Source organism: Ambystoma mexicanum, chromosome 2p, assembly GCF_040938575.1.
Source record: "Ambystoma mexicanum isolate Mex_15411 chromosome 2p, UKY_AmexF1_1, whole genome shotgun sequence".
Lineage (NCBI taxonomy): Eukaryota > Metazoa > Chordata > Amphibia > Caudata > Ambystomatidae > Ambystoma > Ambystoma mexicanum.
Window position 1 is genome coordinate 719,044,181 of NC_090923.1, and position 23,766 is coordinate 719,067,946.

The window sequence follows — 23,766 nt, forward strand, 5'->3', positions numbered from 1 at the left end:
CCTGGTGCACCACCCCCAAGGGGACTATTGTACAGTAAATGCACAGCCCTGGCTCCATGGGAAAGGTCTCCCCCTCCCCAAGTGAGAAGGGACGACATCCTCAGATTTGTCAGTTACCCAATTTGATCTAATGCCAAATTGGCCTACTCGGGATTGACTGCGTTTTCTTGGTCGAATTTGATAAGCCAATTGGTATATTTTAATGCAAAAATAGATGTGGGGTGGGGTAAGGGAATAGGTTAAGGTGGGGGGAGTCGGAGGTCGTGCGGGGTCTCCCCTCACAGTAGGTCAAAAACAAATTGAACCAAATAAATTAGATCAATTCGGCAGTAGGTCATTTTATTTTCAGTCAAACAACCCATATCCGATTTGTCACATACCTTTCCTTCTGGCCTGCCGTAAAGGGTTTTCCCTAGTGTTTTGAGGAAGGGGATTGTTGCCCTAAAATACTTTTTCAACCTGGGTTTCCCAATCCTAGATTGGTAGATCTACAATTATCCCGGTCTCATCCCAGGTGTACATAAGGAAGGATTTCCCGTGGTGTGACGACCTAAGTCGTTTCAAGGTCTCTGTATATGCTTGGGTTATATCTGTGGATCCTATATTAATGTCCGCCTGGATGATTTGTGATACCCAATTTTCGAAACCTGGTGAAGGCTTCTACCTATGATTAGTGGGGCTGGTAGGTTAGGTATCACTGCCACCGGGACTTGTACCTCCTCCCCTAAAATGGTGGCTTATATGTTACTTGGGGGGTATTTTCTTGTGGGTCTATGGGCAGATTTGACTTTTCTCCTTGAGGTTCTTACCCCTCGTAGAGGTATTATTTCGGGACGGATGGCACATCCCTTGCTCCCTTTGTCTAATTTGGCCAGAATTTCTTTATTCTTAATCATAACGGGGACTTTATATATGGGTATTTTGGTTGCCTCTGGTACACATGTATTGATTTTTGCATTTGCTCTTTTGTGTCTCTTGTTATTGGGGTGGGTCGTCTTAACTGCCCCTTTTCTGTTTATTATCCGCATTCGAGATACCTGGATACAGAAGATGGAAAAGGTTTGAGGGGGAATTTATGGTCTCGGATAGGAGATGGGGGTAGAGTGATGGAATATCTCCAGCTCCTATTACGGGAGTGTTAATGCATGGTTGGCCATCCCTGGATGTTTCTGGTATCTCCAACTCCTGGGAATTATAGGGGGTTGTTGCTGCAGTAAATATTTCTTCCTTCTTTTGTCCCTTCCAAAAGTTATCTCGGTATGAGTTCTCATATTTATCGGGGGAAACTGAAGATTCAAACCTGTTAGATGGTGCCAGAAAAACGTTCCCCTCCTGTTCCTTTTTGGATACTATGATGCTGTGATCCCTGGGGAAAGGCACATTGACTACTACCTCTAAAGTTTTCCACTCTTCATTTGTTTCCCTATCCTTTGCATTTTGCCATGTCCTTTTATGGTCAGCCATATTGTTATTAGATGCATGGATGAAATAATCATCTGTGTTTTGCAAGACCTGTTAAGGGCTAGTATAATTTTCAGTCGGTTTAAGAAGAATTAATGCTCTGTGTATTGAGACCTGTTATGGAATGGTCTGGTTTTTAGAAGGTGCTGATATAAAGTCCCCTGCCGCACTATTGGAGCCTCCATAGGGCGGAGTAAATGGGCCAGGGACCAAGCAGAGCTAGTGAAAGATGGATCCCGGGGTGATTTGGGGAGCATACCCTAGTTGCCCTTATTTAGCCCTCCTTCATTGGGAAAGGGATCTCCACATACGGATAACATTATTGCTGGCTCTTCAAGGGCATTGGAAAGGGGTGCAAAACCTCACGCAGTAAAAAGTTCAGTATTCCAGAGGGAGGTTGAGCCTCCTTACCAGGGGCCCCACTTCAAATGTGGCTCCACTGCGCCCAGCAGGACCTAAGGCGCATACACTCACATGATTAAATAATCAAAATGCAGACCAACTCTTTAAGGCTGCTTTCCACTCACCACTCAGCGAATCAAGTAGACAAAGCACAATACTGTTTAAATGTAGAAATCAAGCAGGACTAATCCCTGGGGTCCAGCCTGTTAAAAATGCTAAAACATAATTATTAAAATGAAGAGGGATCCACAGGGTATAAAAATCCCAGGTTCCAGCATACTGGGGAAGGTATTTGGAGAAAGAGAAGGCAGCATGAAATTGATGTGGTTTGAAGGTGGAGATGGAAGACCAGAGAGAGATTTTGCTTGGAGACTCAAGGGAACAAAGTCGTCAGAGGGAAGAAATTAAGGGGAGATCATCAGGAGGTGGAGAGTGGAAGTAATCAAGAGCTGGAGGCTGGAAGTCATCACGTAATGGTTAGTGGAAGTCATCAGGAGGTGGTTGGTAGGTATCCTAAGCGGTTGAAGGAGACTGGCAAGGTCATATCTAGCAAGATCAGGAAGGAAGGAGAGGTCATGCTTGGTTGAAATAAAGGGCTAGAAGTGGGACCCCAGTATGAATGGGTTAACCCATGTTGGTAGTCAAAATAAGCACCTGGCATGTTGTCGAGGAGGAGCAGGACCAGAGGTGGAGCAGAGATGTGGAAGACATCAAGACTCTAGGAAAGGGAAGTGACAGGGCCCTCTGAAATGCACCTGTGGAAACTGAGAGTTGGCTCTATCAACCGAGAAGCTACAGTTTTATCTGCAGCTTGTGGAGTAAACAATAACACAAACTACCAGGTGGTGTGATGGTGCTCATATATCCACATTATTGCAGGTCAGATAGCACAGCGAGTAGAGTGCTCGCTTTGACATCAGTGCAAAGCCTGTCGACGCAGGTTTGAATCCCGGCAGGGCCAAACTCAGCTTTTCATCCTTCCGAGGTTGATAAATGAGCACTGTGGGTAAATAAAAAGCAGCGCTCAGATGCTGTAATGCTTATGTGAAATGTGAGCTAAAACAACATGGCGTCCGTGCGCAACCATCTTGGACACTCATCTCCCATCACCCTAGTAAAAGCCTGCATCTCCGTGGGCTTCATAAAGTAAACTAGCATTTCAGTAGCGAAAGCAGAGTAAGGTCATATAACTACATAAATATTGTTGCTTTGTGGACTTACGGTGGAGAGTAGTTATTGTATTGTCCGCTGAAGGACGAATTTGAGAGGGAGTCGGAGCACTCTGCAGGTGCAATGATAAGGGGTTCTGGGAATGAATGCGAGGAGAGGGATGCTGGGTTTTTCCACTTTTGGCTGGTTTTTTCCACTCTCTGCCTCTTCGACTTGTGATATGCTCTTCGGTCGAGGGCAATCGTAACTGAGAAGGACGGGGACATGCCCTCATAAAGAGAAGAGGGTATTCCTCTGTAAAAAGTCAGTTCGATTTTGGACCCCCGGGTGATGCAGTCTCACTGAGAGGGAGGACGTTCCGCTCCAGACCCCGTTAGTACGAGTGATCTCTTTCCCTACCTGCTTTGGGACTAAGCAGTGTCGTAGTGGCCGTGATGAAGGTGTCTTCTGCTACTTTACTAACAGTGATGACCTTTTGTTTTTCTTTGTTTCTGTATAACTGACCATATGTTTGTTTATGTATGCTGAGTTCATATATTCTAAGTGAATAAAGGGCCTATAACGAGCCATTTTTCTCTTTACTATAACTATTAGTCGAAGTGTGATTTCCTGCCTGTCTGGGTCCAATAATTTGTTTTGTCAGGGTCAGGGGAAGCATAAGTCTAAGGTTCTCCTCACGTGGCCAAGCAAAAGCAAGACATTTTGATGCTGTGAGCAGGGCTTTGTGCTGATATGATGCCAAAGAATCCTGCTAAATAATTGAGTTAAAGTTTTGGACTCCGAATGGCAAAAAAGATATATATTTTTTTCTCTTTCTCCTTGGTGTTGAAAGAAACAAATATATATATACATATATATATATAGGTGTATGTGTGCAAAAACGATAGGGAGCTGAAATATCCGTCAGAGACTGTCCCGAGGTAACTATCCCAGGATGGAATAAGAGCCCATATGATAAAGTCGCACAAACTTCGGCATGTGGTGTGGGGTTGCGTGAGACCTGGGACACAAGTATAGGAGAAGCAAGTCCGGACGAAGTGGCAAAATGCCTGCAACAAGTGTCAGTGGAGAAGGGAAAAGAGTGTTCAGCTCTTGAAAGAAGGGGTTGGATTCTGTTACATGCTTCTCAGAAGATGCATCAACAGAATGGAGTTTCAGGCGAGTGTTGAAAAACTGGAAAAGGAACTGGCTGCTGAAAAACAAATTGCGTTGATGCAGCTGCTCCAAAGGAAATTGTATCATGATAAGGCAGACAAATATCAAGCAGTGGCTGAATGAGCTGCGGTGAGGGTTGCTTGCTACAAATATCAGAAAAGACGAGCAAGGGTAAATTCTCGTAAGGTAGCAACTGTGATTGCTTTCGCAGGTATGGATTGGGACCCCAATCAGTGGGTTAGAGATGTATTCGATAGTACTAGTACTGAAAGTGGTGCTGAACCAGAGGTTGTACCCAAGTCGGAACCTGCCCTTAAACAGGTAACTGTTAAACCGATATTACGTAGAAGGATGGGCCATCATCCAATGAATCCGGGAGGAGGTGTTGTGGAAATGACCGCACTTGAGGATTACTCACAACAGGAGATTGGAGAGATAATTAACCGATTGAAACAGAGGGCTGGTGAATCTTTACTAGTAGCCTGGAGGGTTAGATTATTGGATGGAGGGGTAACGGGTCTCCTAGTAGATGCAACAGATTCTGCTAGGTTCCTACTCTTAATGCAGGAAGTCCAGATATAGGAGACCCTATGTGCAGCCCTCCTTGTGATGCAAACGGGGATGATGGGCAAATGTCTCTCTTACAGTTAGCAGCCCAGGGGTGTAACTACAAGTACCCGATTACGTCAGATTGGCCAATGGAGGAGAACAAATGGTACACGTTGAAAGAGGCTATTCAAAGAGTTAGGGAACATGCTATGAAAGAAGCCATTCATGTAGACACTCCGGAGCATATGGGGTTGGTAAACCTATCAGTTTCTGCTAGAAACACCCTTATTCCAACTGCCCCTCCAGCATATAAAAACATCATGATGACCCTATTGGTGGGAATGACTGGTAAAATAACTGATGAAGTGGTGGATGCCATTAGACAATTGGCAGATCTGAGAATGGGAAAGACCAGAGGAACGACCTAGAGAGAGGGAGAGGGAGGGGCGAAGTGAAAGACGCACTCCTGGGAAGAGGTTTGACAGACGAGATTCTCACGTATCCAGAAAGGACATGTTTCTGGCTTTACTGAAGCATGGTCTACCATGGGATGATATTGATGGGATTGAAACGCGGGAAATGTACCAATTGTATAAAAACCGGGGCCTAGATGGGAAGGAGTGTCACAAACAAGTGAAGCGGCAGGAAGTACATAAGCCGAAAAAGGAGCAGGGTCCTTTTGGACCATCTCCAGAAGGGGGAGACAATGAGTATTCCGACAGGTCTGTGCCTTCTCAGGCAACCTATGCAGACTTAAAGAAGATAGTGAGTGCAATGGTGGAAAGGGGATCTAAATACATGCACTCTAAATACGAATAGGATGAGGGACAAACTCTGTTAACAACAGCCCACATTAAGGTGGACAGACGTCCTCATGTAAAAGTGACATTATTTTGGCAATCGGGAAATACACAAGAGATGCGAGCCTTAATTGATACCGGGGCAGAGGCCTCATTGATGCATGGAAATCCTTCCAGATTTAAGGAAAGACATTTTATGATTACTGGATTGGGAGGCAAAGAGACCTCTGCAGTCCAAACTAAAATCAATATGAAAAGAAGAGACACTTATCAAGTATTAATTGTTCCCCTTCCTGAATATATTATTGGATTTGATATTTTTTGGAGGGTTAAACCTCGGATTAGGAGGTAAACTTTACCTGTTTGGGCTGAGTGCTTTCACTTATACACCCGTGATTGTCAGACAATTGACGAGGCCCCTGGTGCAGGTTCCGATAGCCACTAAAAGAGTGTCCATGAAACAATATTGAATCCCCGGGGGTGGGGGGGCAGAAGGAAATTTCAGAAACCATCAAAGGGTATGTTGAAGTCGGTGTGTTGTGTTCAGTAACCACGGCTTGGAACAATCCGATCTGGCCCATCAAAAAACCAGACGGTAGCTACAGAATGACTGATGATTATTGTTGATATAAACACACTTTTCTGCTAGTACCGGATGCAGTAACCTTGGTAGGAAATGTACAAAGATTTGAGGGAATTTGGTATGCGGTGCTGGACTTGGCTAACGCCTTCTTCACCGTACCAATTGCTGATGAATGTCAAGAGCAGTTTGGATTTTCTTGGAATGGGAGGCAGTATACATTTCAAAGTTTTCCAATGGGCTACATGCATTGTCCAACAATCTGGTGGCAGAACATTCAGACAAATTTCCATGCAAACCGGATGTACAAATTGTGCATTACATAGATGACATATTGATTCAAGGTAAGGACGAGCAAAGTGTGCAAGTGCACTTAAAAATCTCATCAGGGAAGGATTGCGTAAGAAGGGGTGGGAGATCAATTACACCAAAACCCAAGGTCTGGCGGAAACTGATTTTTCTAGCAATACAATGGCATAATGGGCACCGTGAGATGGTGGCAAAGGCAAAACAAAAGACCCTCAAGTTTTTAACTCCGAGGACTAAGAAACCAGCGCAACAGTTCATTGGGCCCTTTGGATTCTGGAGACAGCACATATCACATTTGGGGCAGATTTTGGCGGCCCTTTACAAAGTGACACATAAAAAAATCAATTTTGAATGGGGTGAGGAGCAAGAAACAGTGTACCAATTGGCCAAAGAAACCATTCAGAAAGTGTGTGATTTATGGCCATTGAGGGATGTTGAGGTGGAGTTAAATGTATCCGTACAGGATGCCTATGCCAACTGGAGCTTATGGCAGAAACAGGACAGAAAACAGGTGCCCTTGAGATTTTGGAGTAGAAAGTTGCCCGATGCTGGTGACAGATATACTCCCTTTGAAAAACAGTTACTAACATGTTACTGGGCACTCATAGATACAGAACAAATGACGGTAAGTCATGATGTATTGATCCGGCCTGAAATACCAGTTATGCAATGGGTATTGAGCTACCCTAAGACACATCGAATTGGACATGCACAAGAGGCTAGTATCATCAATTGGAAATGGTACCTTCAAGATTGTGCCAAGCCTGGGAAGGGTGGCGTGGAAAAATTACATGAACAAGTGGCAGGAGTCTCATTACTAGACCTTGAGTCAGAGTGAGAGATGCGTATTGATGAATCTCCAGTTAAATGGGGGATCCCATATGGAGAATTATCAAATGAGCAAATCGAGCATGCATAGTTTACTGATGGCGCAGTCAGATATGTGGGAATCGATCGACACTGGAAAGCAGTAGCGTACAATCCCAAATTGAAAAAGGTGCTAACCACCTCAGGGAATGGGAAGAGTAGCTAGTTTGTAGAGCTATGTGCCGTGTATCAGGCGTTGAAGCAAGAGACGCCTGGGAGTTGTCATATTTATACAGATTCATGATCCGTTGCGAATGGTTTTCGCATTCCGTTAGAAATTGGAAAAACAATAATCTTACAATGTCCTATGTGTCAACACCAGAAACAACAACCTATTCCACACATAATTAATGGTAAATTAAAGCGAGGTAAATTCCTGGGACAGATTTGGCATTTCGATTATATCGGTCCTATGCCCAATAGTAAGGGATGTCAATATGCGTGCACTATTGTGGACACATATTCTGGTTACCTAATGGTGTTGCCATGTAAAAGAGCTACCCAATTAAACACGATTAAATTGTTAGACCAAGTGGCTGTATATTATGGTATCCCTCTACAAATTCAAAGTGAAAATGGGTTCCACTTTAAGGGGAAGGTGGTTCTGGATTACTAGCAGGAAAAATAAATCAAATGGATTTTTCATATCCCTTATCACCCTGAAGCTTCGGGATTAATTGAGAGAATGAATGGATTGTTGAAAGAGCAATTGCGCAAGACAGGTGGTGGTACTTTGAAAGGATGGCGAGAACGTGTATTAGAAGCTGTCCAAATCGTAAATAACCATCCCATTGCAAACGTTGAAACTCCATTGATGCGCATGTTAACACCAACCTTACAAATCAAACCAAATAGAGCTATGGAAACTCTGTTGTATTGCAAAGTTTCTCCTGGTGCATTAGCTCCTTATCGTGCCACTCCTGAATATGCTGGGTTGGATTTGCATGCAAGGGAAAAAAATTGGCTTGAACCAAGAGGTACTGCTGTGATTCATACAGGAACTTGAGTAAAAATTCTGTCTGCACATATGGGATTAATTGCCCCTAGATATGGATTAGCCCTAAAAGGCATTCAAGTTGTAGGAGGGATTGTGAATGCAGAAGTGTGATTAAGGTCATCCTCATTAACAGTAGTGAGAATATGCTGCTGATACATAAAGGGGATCGAGTAACCCAATTGATATTGGTACCTGTAAAACTCTCCATGGTAAAGAAAGGAGAGCCACCCACGGTCTTAACAATTTGTGGGGACAAGGGTTTTGGCTCATCAGACGCAATGATGCCAGGTGACAAAGTATGGGTCGAAAAACCTACTGGTCCGCCTGTTCCGGCAGATGTAATTGCAGCTGGGGAAGATCAGATGGTTCTTGTGATGGAACCAGGGAACAGAAAATGTACTCATATCCCCGCTGACAAATGTTATTTGCGCGAGTGATGTACTTCACTGATATCTTGTTTTTGAATTCTGATTTTTTTTAGATCCTGAGTATGTTGAGTGCCTGTGTGAGGCATGGTGGAGTATCTTTGGGAGGGTCCGGGAACATGTCGGGGGATGTGGCAGATGTCTCTATTCTCCAGCTGGAATCAGGGATTTGGATGAAGACTGATACACCTGCTACCAGTTTTGGGCCGGAGGATGCGTCTGTTGCAGCTTATCATGGTGCACTCAGAAAACAGAGGGGGCAGCAATGTAGTGCCCTATGTTTGCCCCCTTCTGAAATCTCAATGTCCTTTTCGCATCATGGATATTCAGCCCTGGTCAGGCAACCTGTAAATATATGGGTTTATTTAGCCCAACAAGTTCTGAACATTTCACATTTCTGTTTGACAGACGTGCATAGTTCTGCAAATCTGATTTCAACATGCCTTGTGGCTATTCCAACGCCTGCCCTGATTTTGAAAGAGTTATTTGGAGTCTTGCATAATGATTCCTTGGTTGATCCTTCGGATGCCAGGAATTCCTTTTCTGTTTTTGAATATTGTAAGTTCTGTGCTGACACTTACCACAAATGGAGGAACATGACCTGCATCATGACCCATGACATTGCACCCGCGGATGTCTGTTATCAAATGACTTGTGATCCATCCCACATTGGAAAGTGTCGACTGTTACGTTTAAACAAGGATGGAAAAAGAACCAATTTTGAGCAACGCTTCTGTATGAGATCTAAAAATGTTTGTGTTGATGTGTCAAATGATATGTTATGCAACTTTACTGTTTCAACTGCTAGCCACCTAAACCATGTGAAACTTCTCCCAGGTTGGTTATTTTCCTTATTCGTAAATTCCTGCTAATATTTCAGGTGGCCCCTGTGTTTTGGCACGTCTTGGTTTAATGATGTTCCCTTTGAAACCTACAGTTAGGCAATCTACACGTGCTGCTTCATATACTGTCCTGTCACCTGACTGCAATTCTGATGTTCATTTGCTCTCAGAAACTGAAGTGTTAGCATTAGCCATTTCCATTTTTCAGGATTTGGGGTTTAGCAGATGGGGGATATAAAACCATTATTAAATTAGCTTGTCTAGTAGTTAAAGGAGTTAATGAGACCTCTCAAGCTTTAACCGAATTGTTGCTAGATAATAGAAATTTTAGAAAAGCTATTTTGCAGAACAGAGCAGCTATAGATTATTTGTTTTTGAAACATAATTTAGGTTGTGAATCTATGGAAGGAATGTGTTGTTTCGACCTGGGAGACCATTCCTGATCTATTGAAAAGCATATCAAGGGTATAAAGGATCTAGTTTCCTGAGTAACACAAGATCAGGATGGAAATTGGTGGGAGGAATTATTTGCATGGATTCCTGAAGCACTGCGTTCTGCTTTGATTTGGATTTTTGGTATTTCTGCTGTAGTAATTAGTTTTTGTTGTTGTACTTCATGTATTCCCAATTTATGGAGAATAGTCAGACGGTTTTGTTTTTCGTTTCTTTATATGGTTCTGTATAACTGACCATATGTTTGTTTATGTATGCTGAGTTCATATATTCTAAAGTAAATAAAGGGCCTATAACGAGTCATTTTTATCTTTACTATAACTATTAGTCTAAGTGTGATTTCTTGCCTGGCTGAGTCCAATAACTTGTTTTGCCAGGGTCAGGGGAAATGTAAGTCTAAGGTACTCCACGTGACCAAGCAAAAGCAAGACAGATGTCTGAGGGTTTGTAGCGCTACATAAATGCAAATTATATTATATCCCACCAACAATAAGATACAAGCCAGAAGAAATGCTGAGAGACCTCCTTAGGGACTGTGTTAGATGGTGAAATATATGAAAAGGCCCTGGCACTATTTAGAACAGAAAGACCCGATGCTTTATGCTATAGGTTTGTCCCAAAGGAGGGCTTTTTTTGTATTACTACATTCTTTTTTAACCTGATATTGTGTTGGGCCTTTTTTCTGTCTTTGTTCAGTCGATGTTATTGGGGGAGTGTATACTGGAATGTGTTTGGATTTCAGTTTTTTTACTGTAGCTGTGGCAGAGATGCTTGTCAGAGTAGGGAAAAATAAAGTGCTTAGTACGGCCCTCTTTGACGTGTTATGCTCCCTGTGTTTATGGTAAATGTCAGGATGTTTTTGGCATATGAGGATGAGCATACTATATGATCTGAGGCTGCGTATAAGCATACAAGATGATCCGAGGCTCCATTTATAGGACCTTCCCCTAGATTAAAAAGGCCAGATATGTAGAGGAAAAGACTGCTGTCCCCATTTTTAAATCCTGACGGCGTAGTCGCTAAAATAATTCCAACAGTGATGAGAAAATATTACCCATAGGCATAGGCCGGGTGACCCTGGAAGGCATGCATGCAGGGGTGAGTAGTGGTGGTGGATGTATCAGTAGTGTTTTGGGCTATTACTAGGGGTGGAGATGTCTTGTGACATCTTGTAATGTGGGAGTAGGATTTCATTTCAGTGGTGCTTCATTGGGCATGTAGTTGTGGGTGTATTTTGCAAACAAGTGCTGAGTGTAGTTTTAGTAGTCCTGTTGGGCAAGTCATCTGTGTTTGTCTTGTAGGTGTGTGCATTGGGGATATGCTGGTGAGGTTCCCCTTTGCCAAAGTCAACTCCGTAATGAGCAGAAATGTAGCCAAGAAAATACATATAGAAGTAAACATTGCCCTTGTCATTAAACAGCTACATTTTTAACCAGTTAGTGCATAGACAAAACTTACAATCTGAGCCAGGGAAGTAACATAATTGGCTTTGAAGCCTTGACTTGCAAACATGCAAACACAGAATACATTATCAGTATGTGTTCTCCTTAGGTGCATGGTGGGGAAGCAGTCTATGATTCTAATTGTGCAAACGTGGCAGAATAATAAACATGCATTGATACTTTTTTCTTTGACTTAACGTGTCGGAGTTCAAGATGGTTTCCATCTTGGTTGGGCCTTGCGCTTTTATGACAGATCCATAGCCACTCCACGTTATATTATTCGTCAATTTCTGTTTTTCACTCCACAGTTACCCCTCTCTGAGGCTCATTCAGAACAGCCTCATACAATTCCAACGTTATGAATCATCGTTTCCGGATAACAATCATTACTCATTTTTCAAATGTTTTATTAACATTAATCTCTCTTCAATCATAACTGAAATTGTAACATTTTTGCAGGTGCAACTGAGTGCATATTTCGCAATCAGGAAGACAAAAAACACCAATTAGGATTGCTATACAAAATCAGAACACTATGAATTATGGAAGCCCCTAGAGAGCAGGTTGACCCAGAAGCCAACCTCAGAAAGACAAACCTGTATCAATGTTTACTCAATGTAGGGCAGCTGCAGACTCGCAGATGTGATACATTATATGGCATATAGTACTTAAATGGTCAAGACCCTAAGTGCAATATTGAAAACCAATCCAAGTGCATACTCCACCCTGTGAGACCAAGGGCCATGCAATTTTGCGAGTGCATAATGTGCAAGACTACTTGTTCATGGTTCATTAGGGCCAGCGTATTAGTGGTATCATTGGCCACTTTTCCTAACAATAGGGACATCCCAGAGATATTTTCTCAGTTTAGTTTGACGCCTATCCTGGGTATTACTTGTGTGCAGGTGGGTTATAAATTACTTATCATATCATAAGGTAACCCATACCTTCACCAAACCCATCCCACCATAATTATCTCTTGTAGTGTGGTGGTGAAGCTAGCTTGCTATTGCATCTGATAGCGGATGGGGCCCATCCAATGTAACAGGAACCTAAGCAATCCATTGAAAGCCAATTATAAGATAAAGATCCACAAATATAGCAGGTACTATGGTATGTGGCATAGCGTGACTCTATAAAGGAGAATCCTTTTTTAGAAATATGAATCAACACTATTTATAGTGACTTTTAATTCAATAGGGTAAATCTACATTTACTAATAACCATAGACAGTGTGACCTGGTTTTCATCATCTTTTGCAGGAGCGGACAAGGTTTGTGTTTTATTTTCAGAATGTGGGGGATGGTTTGGGGGTTGAGTAAACAAAATGAGGACCCATGTCCTTTACAACCTTCAGTACCATCTGACCCAGAAACAAGTCTCAGACCAGCACATATTTTACCGACCACAATTACAGAGTGGTAAATTTAATTGCGGACAAAACAGTGAATTATTATTATTAATTTTTTTAATTTGGGGGTCCCTCCCCCAGATCCCTTGTTTTTTTACCCTTATAACGCCAACCCGACCCATTTTAACCCCTTTACCCCACTACCCTTTATTTATTTAATTAATGTTTTGGTGTTATGGTCCACTCTGTAATGTTTTAGATATATTGGCTGGATACTCATATATCCACCCAATCAAAGGGAAGATATACCGTTGGGAAGCCAGAGTCGATATTATGGGGAAGGTGCACAGATCCAACAGTCATATAGACCGGCGTACTGCCACGTTACATGTAGATGGCGATTCTTGCTTTCTATTCATTGCTCAACACTATGGTCTTTCGGCCTATGGCAAGCAGTGTTACATGTGCCTACAGTCAATATTGGAAGAAGGGCAATGGGATGGAGGAAGGTCATTTTGTATGATCAGTTCAACTCAGTCTATATGTGCATGTGAAATATAGTTCATATACAGTTTATGAACCAACACCAGTTTCTTTACAGTGTTTAGGAGTCGGCAGGCAGCAGACATCCCACCATCAAGAAGAAAAACAAAGCTACCCATAAACAACAGTAGTCATCAGGATGCACAAGTGACGGAGTGGGAGTTTGTTTGCTTGCCTTAAAGGAAATTGTTCATATGAACGAGGATGAGAACTCCATCAATCCCCAGACACAATACAATCACTGTGTTTTACAGAGGGATGTCGAATTAGTGTGAGCACATAATTCCCTTGTAGCAGCTTCTTCCAGACATACCGTCTGTCAATCCAAAAACAAATGTAATGTTATCAGTGGGAGTGTGTGCAGTTTTGTACAATCAGCATCTTTATACAAATCATAAATGTAGGGGAATTATCATCCATGCCAAGGGTGGAGGTTGTACCTGTGCAACGCTGTTGTTGCTACACTTTGAGTGGGAAGTGGTTCACTTTCTTCAGCAGAACGTGAACTCCCTGTATATGAGGTAGGTTCATCCGTTGAAGTTGACATTAGAGATGATGTTGGGAGGAGGACAGTATCAGCAGTAGTTGATGAAGCAGCATCAGTCACTGCTCTAGGTGCTGGTGAAGAGGTTGATCTGATAACAGATGAATGAGGTACAGGCTAACAGGTGAGGTTAGCAGTATGGCTACTGGAGACTGCGTCTTGATAGCGGCACGCAGGGGCTTCAGGCAGAGGCAGAATCTTCTTGCATGCTGAGGGATTCACCCACAATGAATGTCCCGGACACTTGACAGCTGTTGTGGTAGTGAACCCGATCTGATGTGGGCCACGTCAACTTGGCTGGACAACCAACATATTGTTGTGTTCACAGGTGGAGAGCCAATCTCTTGGCTTGAGTGAATGGCAGATTCCATCAGGAATATTGAACATGGTTGTTTTTAATAGTAATTCAAAACCCTGTCATAGTCACAGTGTACATTTATTTCATACAGATATTGAGGCTGGGTACTGGCCATATGCATGGGTCACTCTATGTATCTCACGTGGAGACAACCCATGTTTGCGGTTGTTATTGTGCATATGAAACCGAACAAGGGGCAACGCTTCGGGGCACTTTAAACCAGTCTCTGGAAAAATATTGGTAAGCCTCCTCTTTATCGCCATTTCAGCATTATTTTTATTTATTGTTCGCTTGTTTGGCGCATATACAGCAGGTAAAACGATGTTTGAAAGCACCCACAGGGCAAAGGGAGGGAACAAGGGAGTGAAACACATTAAAAAACACAATATTAAAAGCAGTGGACTTAAAAGGAAAAAAGGACTAACCTGCTATGACTTGTGAGTATTCAGAACGTGCAAGTGCAGCAAAGGGAGAGGGCAGAGGGGGTAAGTGCAGGAGCGAGGTGTAGTATTGCACACTACAATACCGCTGGACGGGGGGTGATGGAGACAGTGTAGAAGAGGGGCGATAGTTACAGCCTTGCAGATTTCTCTAATACACTGGCCAGTGATGTGACCTCCCCTATGACTGTCTATTGTAACTGGGAGACCAAAGCGGGGAATGAAGTACAATTGTAACATTTTCACCATGTCATGGTGCCTGCCTTTCTACAAGGATAGTCCTCCTCCCACCCCAAAAAAAACATACACTATGACCAGACAATATTCATAAGATAGACATTTGGGAAACAGGATTATTCTGAAAGGGGCCTTCAGGGACCAGATTCGTGGAACAAAGATTCTTAACCTCCTGTCCTCTGTTGTGTGCCAGGCAGATGGGACAGGCGCTACAATAATGGTAAGCTACAATGGGGAAAATAGGGAGCAAGTCAGTTATGGTTCATGAGAACAATCATACTTGTCTTACCGGTGTGAGCCATTGATTAGGTCATTCAGGTGGGGAAGAGCAAACCGGATTTTGGTGCAACTGGGTGGCGATCAAGACTGTGCCATAAAGTAGCACTTTCCAATGTATGCAAGCCCAATTTGCTTTGTGTCATTAAGCAGCTAGGTCCTGCAACACCAGACTAGAGAGAACTGCAATCAAGGACCGGTTCAGTGAAACACAAATAAGGGCATAATAAGGAGCTATAGCACCACCCGGGGGCCTCCATCCTGGCTGAATCTTCGGCCAAATAGTTTCTTTGAGGAGCATCTGAGTCAGGTAATTCATGTGCCTTGCACTTAACTATTACCAGGGCAGAGGAAAGCAGTAGAGTGTTTGAAGAAGCTATAAGGTCTATTACATGAAGGGTTTAGGCAAGGTTATAAAACCTCACGGTTTCCACAGTACACCAACAACGTGTGTAACACCATGGGAATAGCCAGAATCAGTGCAAATGGTGGCAGACTTGTCTTTTGCTATAACAAAGGCACGAGTATGAGCAATCAGTTCAGAAACTGGGGTAGAAAGAATCATTTGGCAAGTGATAAGACTCTGGCACATCATACTGTGTACAAGTTTGTAACCTTCTGAAGGTTGTTCTCGGGGTCCCCTCCCAAAAAAGACCCATCAACATTTTGAATGAACTCCGGGTTCTGTAGTGGTGCAGTGCTCAGGTCTAATCTGGGGGTTAGAGGGTGTTTGGTAACAGTTAGACAATCATGGGAATCCCCCCATTCGATGGTGTCGGAAGCAGAGCAGCAGGATTCCAAACAAAACAGATTAGCAGCAGAAAGTAACAGTTTCTCTTCTTTACTCAAACATGTATTTGAAATAGGTTGGGGTTCCCTTTCGGTATTAAAGTGGTTATTGGGTGAACTAAAACCACTGTATTAGCCTTTTCTACCACCAGGGCAGTTGCAGAAACAGATTGAAGACAGACTGGCAGACCAGCAGGAATAGGGTTCAGAGCTGAGCTGTATTACGCACAGAGAGGTGCTTATCAATTGAGTTCTATTTATTAATTAATCTACAGGAGGACTAATTCTCGTTTGATCACAAAAGAATGTACAATGGATAATAAATCAGATTTGATGGGAAACAGTGAGCTTCTTACAGTGGGGTTAGTTTGAGGGCCATTATGACCATGTTGCAAAGGGGAGTAAATGGAACAGTCAACAGGGACAATACATGTGTGAACATACATAGATTAAGGACAACCAACATTGGACCTTTTTACGTGCAGGTAGGCGGTATGGCCAGCTGTGCTCAGGACGTGACCATGATGGGTGAAGTGCTAGAGTGCAGGAAGAGGCAGTGAGGGACAGAGGCAGAGGAAAATGTTAGCTAGCAGGCAGATTGGAGGTAGGTTAAGAGGAGTTCAAACTCCTAAAGCAATGCCATCATGTTAATCACAATAAAGGGTAAATGGTTTCTGCAGATTCAGAGCACAGGCTTTGGATAACGTTTGTGTGATTTTGGTAAATGTCTCATCTACTTTGGGAGATAAAAAAAGAGGCTCAGGGGTCGAATCAAGGATGAGAGCCTGTAGAGGTTTTACAATAGAGGCATAACCCATAATGCACTGCAGGTAGTATCTGACCTAGTTAAGAAAATCTCTCATCTATTTTTGGGTTACAGACTTGGGAACTCTGAGGATGACATCAATTTGGGATTGAGACAGCTCTCTGTCCCCTGTAGTGATGCTGTGCCGAGGTAGTGCCAAGAAACAAAAAATAGTTTGACTAAGCGTATTCCTGACTGTTCGTGCCTAAATAGTCTGTGTAGATCTGGGCAGCTAAACAACTGCAAACAATTGTAAGTCAACTCTTAACCGAGGTATCTCGTCCTTGGATTACCTCCCCAGTGCCATGGACGAGATAGCTCGTCCTTGGCACTTAAGGGGTTAATGAAGGAGAAAATGTTAGAAGGCTTTGATTGGTGAAATACTGAAATCACCAAAAAAGGCCTTGGCACTAGGGGGGAAAACACATGGCAGTTAAAAGGTTTTAAAAGATAATCTAAAATAAGGTCTAGCCATTCTTAGTCACTTAGGTTTTGGGGAAGTGAGTGTTGGACTGTGGTTTAGTAATAGTGTTATGCCAAGTTCACCTTCATATTTGATATATAGATGTAGTAAATTGGAGTTAGGGCTATAAAAAAAGAAGCAAGGTCCTGTAGACAGGTAGGCTGATGCATGTCATGAAGTCCTGTTTGCCATTTTAGACAATGGAAGAGAGTTTGGGGTTGCCTATCTAGGGAGGAAATTGGGGCATAGGCTTAGATAAATGCTTTTGATGTACGAAGTAGGTATGTGGCCTGAGCAAAGGTCTAAAGTAGCTCAGCAGGAGCATGCAATTTACCATATACACTGGTCATAAAGACCACACTGCAAAATAGGTCTGGTTTAGGATGTATATGGAGAAGAAACTGCCTTGATGCCATTACTTTGTAATGTGAATGGTTCATCTCTGCTGACCTTGTCATCCTGTGCATCGTCGAAACTTTGAAGACTTCACATTTCTGATGTGGATAGTGAAAGACATTGAACCCGTAGGCCCTCTAAGCGAGGGAGCACTCTATGGAATGGATGGGGATGCAGAAGTTACTCAAACATCAATAATAAGGCCAACTCAGGAAATTGGCAATTAGTTAGCTGTTTTATTAACAATTATCTAAAACAGGGAGTAAAACGGACATCAACTGACGTCTCACAGCATGATCTCAGCAATTAACATAAAAAACACTTTTATAGCTAAATCACGTCATCACTGACGTCATACTACGTGTCAAATTATGAAAACCTAAATGGGATTGTGATAGGACAACAGGGAACATCTAGGCATACTTTCTATGGGGGATGGAATTGTGATTGGGTCTCTACGGTCAGGTGGACAACTATGCCCAACCCTAGTGCAAGTCATCTTCAGTGTCATAAATTACACAACGTTTTATTGGACCTCAAACTATAAGGCCCTTTGATACATGGCCCTCTACAATTGGTTGACATGCTTGTACCCTTCTAGAATATTCTACGCGCTAGCAGCACGCAAACTGGTACCCCAGGTGCTGGAGGGTTGGACTTGACCATGCCTCCCCACCCAATTAGCCCATCATCCATCATCACTCAAGCCGTCTGCCATTAGATTAGTCTTTGAACTTAGCCTTGCAAAGTATCACTGCTCCTGGGAATAGCAAGGGTATGAATGTGAGTGGATGCCATGTGTGAAAGGGACTGTGAGTGTCAGACAGCCACAGATCTGGACGTAGACTCAAAGATGCTCACGCACCCCACCTGGAGAGAATACGGAAACTTAGCGCCTCGCTTCCAGACAGCTATGCCAATTAACCAATCCACTAACAATTTCACCACTCTGCATACACCTTTCAAACTCTAACCAAACACAAGCCTACAACACAACAAAAACCTCACTACACTGCAACAACAAAACAAACCACACAGACTCGCACAACAGCACACAACGCCTACCGCCCGTAAAACACCCCAAGCCCAGCCATCGGATTTAGTGGGCTGAGGCCGCCAAAAGCACATTACTGCTCTCTTGCACTTTTCCAGCTTATTCCCACTAACTCACCCCTCCCCTCCCTTTTTTTTTAGAGCCACCAGAGCGCCACGGGACCATTCTGGTGGTGATAGTGCATGGTACAAATATCCTTTAACATTAACATGGTCTGCCCTCATCATCAGATCCTTTGAGCATGGCCATTTCCCCTCATACTATGATTGCTTCTAACTCTAAGGGAATAATCGGTCCCCCCTCTTCGTCCATAGGTATCTGTGGCCTGAACAAAAACTCATCAGGTATTCTCACAGTATTTCCCACTAAGCCGGTTAGCCACGTTAACAGAATGTGTATCTCATAAAGAAAAACTTTGGGCTCCAACGGCACTCCTCGTAGGGACATGTGCCCTATAAAGGCCAATATAAACAAGCCCACGTTCATATAATGTATCCCTGGAGTAGAACTCACTATGCCTTCATCAGTGAACGAAATAGTAATGTTAAGCCTCGTCATTAAATCTCGCCCAAGAATATTAACTGGTGTCTGCCGTGAATACAATAATGGAACAGACATGTTAATGTTAATGTTAAAGGACAGTTGTACCGCGCACTATCACCACTGTAGTGGTCCCTTGGCGCTCTGGCGGCTCTGAAAAAAGGGAGGAGAAGGGGTGGGTTAGTGGGAATAAGCTGGAAAAGTGCAAGAGAGCAGTGATGTGCTGTTGGCAGCCTCAGCCTGGTGGGTCCGTTGTCTGGGCTTGGGGTGTTTTACGGTCTGTAGTCGTCGTGTGCTGTTGTGCAAGTCTATGTGTGTTATGTTTTGTTGTTGCATTGTTGTGAAGTTTGTGTGGATTGCTGCATTTTAGGCTTGTGGTTGTCCATTGCAATTATGGGATTCCATCTAGGTGCGGTACATGCTGACATATACATTTCTATCGAAATTAAACGCGAGCTAAAGTTTTAAAATTCTAAGTGTGGTGTATGTTAAGGATAACATTTCTATCTAGATTCGACGCGGGCTAAAGTTCAGAATCCTTGCAAGTGTGGCACATGCTAACAATCACATTTCTATCTAGATGCGACGCGAGCTAAAGTTAAGAATCCTGAGTGTGGCACATGCTAACAATCACATTTCTATATAGATGCAACGCGAGCTAAAGTTAAGAATCCTGAGTGTGGCACATGCTAACAATCACATTTCTATATAAATGCGACGCAAGCTAAAGTAAAGAATCCTGAGTGTGGCACATGCCAACAGTCACAATGCTATCTAGATGTGACGCGAGCTAAAGTTTTGTTCCCTACATATGTGGCACTAGCATATGTCTGCATAGGAGACATGTCACACTCTCCTATGGAGACTGGTAATTCATCAGTAAAAGGAACTCTACTCGTAGCTCCAGAGAATCCTTGTGCATTCATGGCATTTCCCGACATTGGGTATTTTCCCTCTTGTATGCATGAACAAGTAGCCCGAGTGTCTACTAAAAAAGAAAAAGATTTGCCTCCTATTGTTACATCAACCCTTGGCTCCTCTTGGGGGTCTGGTGTTACCAATAGTACTGAACACATCAAGTCGCCCTGTGAGCTGTCCTATTGTGGATATATACTCATCCCAGTACCTGTGAAAGGATTTCCTCCCACCACAGCGACACCCCCTATCCTAGGCGTCAATAACTGTCCTGTGCTTGCGTTCTGGTGTATCTGCATGGGTGCATGCTATGACTGTCCTTGCAGTGGATTCAATGGTGCTTGCTGTGGCTGCTGTGCCTGTTGCCTTTGCAGCACTTGTGCTTGATACACTGTCTGATTTTGGGCAAACCCATTCCTAGCCTGTGGCTTATATGCTGGAGGATAAGCTGTCCCCCTCTTGAGAATTGCCCATTCTGTACATACCCTTGGCTCCCACATATGTGCGCAATGTGCCCTGTCATTCCACAAGTCCAAAATACAGGAGGAGCTCTTCTAACCTATCCTCCTTGCATATTTTGATGATCATTCTGCATATTCTGAAAGCCACCTTGATTGTTTTGAAAACCACACTTTCCTCTGTAGCCCATTCCTCTGGCTTCGTGGCATGAACCCATTCCACATTGGTCCATCTGGCGTTTATTATTTGTCTGCGATGTACCCATCGCTTGCTGTATTCCCAGTCCTCCTCCGCTTGTCAACACCGCCCCTTATATGACGTACTTTGACCATTTCTTCGGCACTAACTTGGCTTCCTCAAGTTTCATAGCCTCTTCCTTCTTTCTATTTTTCTCTTGCAATAGCCAAAAGTGATGCACTATAGTCAGCTGTATCGCAGGCCAAGGTCTTGCTTCCATTCCCATTAATTATTTAAGCTGTCTCTGTACTTGTTCTGGCAATCCCTGACATAAAATGTGGTAAAATACTGCCACTGTCTTTCCCCATGGTTCCTGTGTTTCAAGGGTCCACCATTCCTGAATGCTTTGAATATAAGCAAGCAGATCCTCGTCTTCTTGCATCTTACGTGCCATAAATGCACCCATATCTGATGTGTCCGGATTCTGTACCCTGAGGGCTCTCTGGTCATATGCTCTGCAATTATTAAATGGCGGTCCATTGTGCGCTGTGTTCTGTGCCGTGACACTTGAGTAACCTGCTCGTGTCCAAATGTCATCAGCCCTTTCCCCAAGAATGGCTGCTAGAAGACACCTAATGTCCCCCTGTCATTTTCTCTAACTCTTAAATCCTTTTTCCCTCACCAGCCGTTAAACTAGGAAGTTTACATCTTAAATTACCCTTATCCATCTGTGGCCACGGGATATACTGTGGTCTGGCCCCTCCTTTCTGCAATAAAGGAAACTGTGTGAACCCAAATCTGCAATCGGCTCCCATTGTCTGCCTATCCATAGTAGGGACAATGGTTCCACATCGTCCTCTACCTGGCAATGACCTTAGACTGCCCACATAGGGTGGGGACTCTCCCTTCTCACTATGTGCTCGTCCTCTAGGACGCTTTGGATGTGCTATAGGATCTGGTGACCTATCTTTAGGCTGCTCTAAATCTGACTGTATTACTTCCTTGTCTGCCTGCAGACATCCATCAGGACTGCATGTGCTTCCTCCCTCCGCCCCACGGAAGGTTTCTCTCTTTGTCCGATATACCTAGCCCACAACTAGTATGGCTTTCATCCCCTTCACCCTTATTTAAAGTCAGCCTGTCTAAGGACAAGTGTCACGTCTCCCAGTACACACTCTGCTAGGCATTCTACAGTTACGCCAATCAGTCCGCACCTACCTGGCACAGCAGTCACCTTCCATCAGGGTGCTCAGAACTCACGAGCTCGCACACAGAAGCGGTGACATTCTGCCAGACAAAGGAGAGCACTGGTTGGCATTCTGGGAGTTTTCCGACCCTCCCTTCATTGGCAATTGCCATGGAAACTCCTGCATGTTCTACACCGCCGCCTGGGTACACGGAGATTCACACGTCACGTGATGTGACTTTTCATCATCTTGTATCACGTGACCTTCCACACGCTTCCGTGATGTGCATCACGTGACTGCATCTAGCAGTTAAAGGCATCGGCAGCCACGGAAGGAGTGCTTCACAGCTGCTTCTCGTATGGACTGTTTGGCGGTTTTGTTTACCATTGGATTACTAGATACCACGACCACGGACTGCTGCACGGATTGCTTCTTCTTCTCCCTGCATCTGTCACCATTGCTTTGGACCTTTGTTGTTGTTTCTACTGGCTTTCGACCTCGTACTTGCTTACTGGACTGCATATCGCATCATCCTTTGCATGAAACTTTTGGCTCTTGAACTCCACGGGCTTTTGACCTCGTTGTGTACATTGGACTGCTACGAATTACTTCTTGTGCAATTCATCTTGGCCCAGGTGTTGATCTGTTACCCAAGCCTCACTGGATACCCGGCTCACTGACTCTGCTGTTGGTCCCCTGCTGTTTATCATCCCATTAAGGCTCTTGATTACATTACACTTAGGTAAGCCTTGCTAAGACTTGTTCATATATTGCATATTGTTCACATTGCACCTTGTTGAATTATCACTCATTGCCTTGCAGTGGTCAGGGGGTCCTTCCGGCGTTCCTGGTTCCAGATTGACGGCTCACTACACCTGTGGCCTCAAAGATTGCACAGGCAGTGATTGGTTTTTCTGCCTGTGTGGTACTTGGGACGGAGGTATTTATTAATCTGCACGACCATCAAGATCAGAACAACAAGGCTCTGTGCTCGGGACTAAATAGGCCTTTCTCTCCGCCTCGTGGGTGGAAGACCAAAGATTGATCTTCCTTCCCTCGGCTTTCCGATCAGCTACTTTCCCTTAAATCTTGATAGGCCTTATCGATCCTATCTCTGATGCTCCCTATGTCAAAATCTTCTTACAGGGCTGCCCTAGATGGCCCTGGTGCTGCCTCCTTTAACGGAGCGAACTCCTCTATATTGCCCCATCATAATACTGGATTTGGTTCCATTAACTCTTTCTGAATGCGATCAATATCGCATTCCCTTTGTCTCCTTTTTCGTTCTTCCTCTTTCTCTAATTCTCTTTGCTTTCTCACCTTCCATTTAACTCTTTCCTCTTCTTGTCTTCTCTCCTCCCTTCTTTCATTCGCCCTTTGCTCTTCTTTCCTTTGTCTCTGCATCCTTTTATCTCTTAATTTCTGTGCTTCCTCCTCTTCTCTTTTCGTTTCTTGCCTATCCTGTTCTTCGATTGCCCTCTGCCTGTTGTCATACTTTCTCTGCTCCTCTAGCCTTTCTTCCTTCTTTTGCTGCTCCACCTGATACATCTGTTCTCGTCTCTGTCTGCTCTTTCTTTTATGTTCATCTTCCTTCAATTTCTTTTCTCATTCGCTGTCTTTTCTATCCTGTTCATTTTGATCTTCTCTTTACCTGACTTCCTCGATAGTTTTCCCATAGAGCTTGAGCAGTATCTGTCCACCCATCCATTCGTTCTGTACGAGTGTTACCTCGTCAGCTTTATCCTTTTCCCCTTTCCATCTCATAATCTCTCGTTCTGTG

General features: G+C 43.7%; 1 long non-coding RNA gene across 1 annotated transcript in view; it reads left to right on the plus strand.

Annotated features, from left to right (window-relative positions):
- LOC138565925 (uncharacterized) overlaps positions 1-9,546 on the plus strand; it is a 71,844-nt gene extending 62,298 nt beyond the window's left edge. The window contains exon 5 of the long non-coding RNA XR_011301710.1: positions 8,772-9,546. This is a non-coding gene — a long non-coding RNA (uncharacterized lncRNA). The remainder of the gene's footprint in view (positions 1-8,771) is intronic.
- Positions 9,547-23,766: the final 14,220 nt, after the last annotated feature.